General features: G+C 43.5%; 1 non-coding gene across 1 annotated transcript; it reads right to left on the reverse strand.

The window, feature by feature from the left end:
* Positions 1-1829: 1829 nt before the first annotated feature.
* LOC116484398 (small nucleolar RNA U13) lies at positions 1830-1934 on the reverse strand. Its single transcript, XR_004252569.1, has one exon. It is a non-coding gene; the product is annotated as a small nucleolar RNA U13 (small nucleolar RNA).
* Between the last annotated feature and the right edge of the window lie 444 nt (positions 1935-2378).

Raw genomic sequence — 2378 nt, forward strand, 5'->3', positions numbered from 1 at the left:
GGTCTGGCATTGGCTGGGAGGGCCGGTCTGGCGCTGGGCGGCGCTGATTCACCAGCCGCTACGGAGCTCTGCTCCACCCGGCCTCGCCTCGGACCTGTTGCCAAGACCTGTCCCTGGGGAAAACTTCCGGGGACCTGCCAGGCGTCCCTCGAATGGAAGGCTGGCACCTCGCGTCGCCTGGGCGCTCTGCCCCGCTTGGGTTCGGGGCCGGAGCCCTGGGTCTGGTGGCCGCGGCCCTGGAGGTTCCGGGCTTCGCGGAACTCGGGCTGGCGAGGGCCCAGCCGCGAATCCTCCCGAAGAGCTGTGCAGGCTAGTGGCCGGTGAGCCGGGAGCTGGGGCAGGCGCCACGTGGCTGCTGCGAGGCTTGAGAAGAAAAGCCTGGCCGTTGTTAAATGCTCGCCGCCCGGCGTTTTTTCAGCCCTTAAGAAAGAGCTGGAATCGGGCTGCAGTATACAGCATTGAGCTCATGCGCCTTTTCCGCACCCCCCTCCACCCCCGGGAAGTGATGGAATAATTAATTACTTCCACGCGAGCGGCTTTTTAAAGCTCAGAAACTTCCTGAACCTACAGAATGGCATTAAACCCTAAGATTCTTTGACTTAAATCTCTTTTGGGGTTTTCTCCTCCCTTTTAATTCTAGATGAAAACACTCACAAGATTATTGTTGTTTTGAAAGGGAGTTTTGCTCTTGTCGCCCAGGCTGGAGTGCAATGGCGCGATCTCGGCTCACTGCAGCCTCCTTCTCCCGGGTTCAAGCGATTCTCCTGCCTCAACCTTCTGAGTAGCTGGGATTACAGGTGCCCACCACCACGCCCGGCTAATTTTTGTATTTTTAGTAGAGACAGGGTTTCACCATGTTGGCCAGGCTGGTCTCGAACTCCTGACCTCAGGTGATCCACCCGCCTCGGCCTCCCAAAGTGCTGGGATCACAGGCGTGAGCCACCGCACCGGGCCAAGAATACTCTTTAAGACGTCTGCAAATGGTGTGTTTCCGCATGAGGTGATACCAATATAAATGCTTAATAGAATGTTATGTATACAGAACTAAAAAGTTTAAAGATCGGTCCCTAAACCTATCAAAATTTTTGAAATGAAAGCTATCTGGCAAACCAAGCTACACTGCCAATGTACTGACAGACATCTCCAATTTTAAAAGTAGAAATAAAGTTCTTGGTAGGTTGAGTCCCCAAAATACAAATGAGTAAAGCATGAACATATTTCTTTTTTTAAAAGTTTATTATTGTTGCCAATATATAATAGCTTACTACGTGTAGGTATCGTACCTACATTATCTCCAATCTTCAATATAACCCCATGAGGTAGGTTGTGTTAATTACATTTTGCACGTGAAGAAACTGAGGCCCAGGGAGGCTAAATGATTTTCCCTGTCACGCATTCAGCTGCAGACATGGAAACTGAACTTATGTATGTCTCACCCAGAGCCCAAATTACTAATCCTCCTGTTGGTAGTTGTATAAAGACAAGGTAGTTTAAACAGATTTCCAGACTGAGTCACAAAACACTGACAACTCAAGTACTGAAGAAAAAGAAAGACAAAGGTGTAAATGTAATTATGGTGGGAAATATTAAACATGTATTTTTTAATGTCCACAAACCCACTAAAATTAAATCAACTCAATAGAGTAAATAGAATAAACATGTAGTAAATCATGCCTGACATATAGGCATATTCTGGTTTCAGTGGTTAACTGGATCTAAAAACTGATTCTTTATGAAAATACTAATGAAACACACTGAAGGTAAAGGTTTTCAAAGCACAATACAAAGCTGGAAATGAAGGTAGAAATATAACAGTGTTTTTTTCTCCACATCAGATAGGTAATGTACCAACGCTGTAACAAGCTCTTTGGGAGGCACATCTCACACATGCAATGGGAACACCTAATTACTATGTTTATGAACTACAAAAGGATCTAACAGTTTTAAAGGAGTATTTTTAAATTGGATATTATTTGTAAAACAAACTTGAAAATCATAAATGAGTGCAATTCTACTAAAGTACCCAAAGTGATAATACTAAAAGTGCTTTGATTTCATTATCCTAACATTTTGGATTTTGTATATATTTATATTTTCTCTTTGATTTTATTACAAACATTTGGCATATGTCCTTATTCTCTTACTCTCAACTCTTTATTTTAACCAAGTCCTATTTCAGTATCATGACCCTTCCTTTACAGTCACCCTGACTGGAAAGTCACACTCATTTTTGTCTTAAAAAGGGGGAAAAAAGGTTGAAATCTGAGCCAGAAACAGCAAATAATTTAAACGCCAACAAGTCTAGCTTAGACTCCAAACAAAAATACTACATTATATAAAAATTAGAGAATCAGACTAAAGAACAGACCATGTTCATT

Source organism: Hylobates moloch, unplaced genomic scaffold (assembly GCF_009828535.3).
Source record: "Hylobates moloch isolate HMO894 unplaced genomic scaffold, HMol_V3 SCAFFOLD_15, whole genome shotgun sequence".
Lineage (NCBI taxonomy): Eukaryota > Metazoa > Chordata > Mammalia > Primates > Hylobatidae > Hylobates > Hylobates moloch.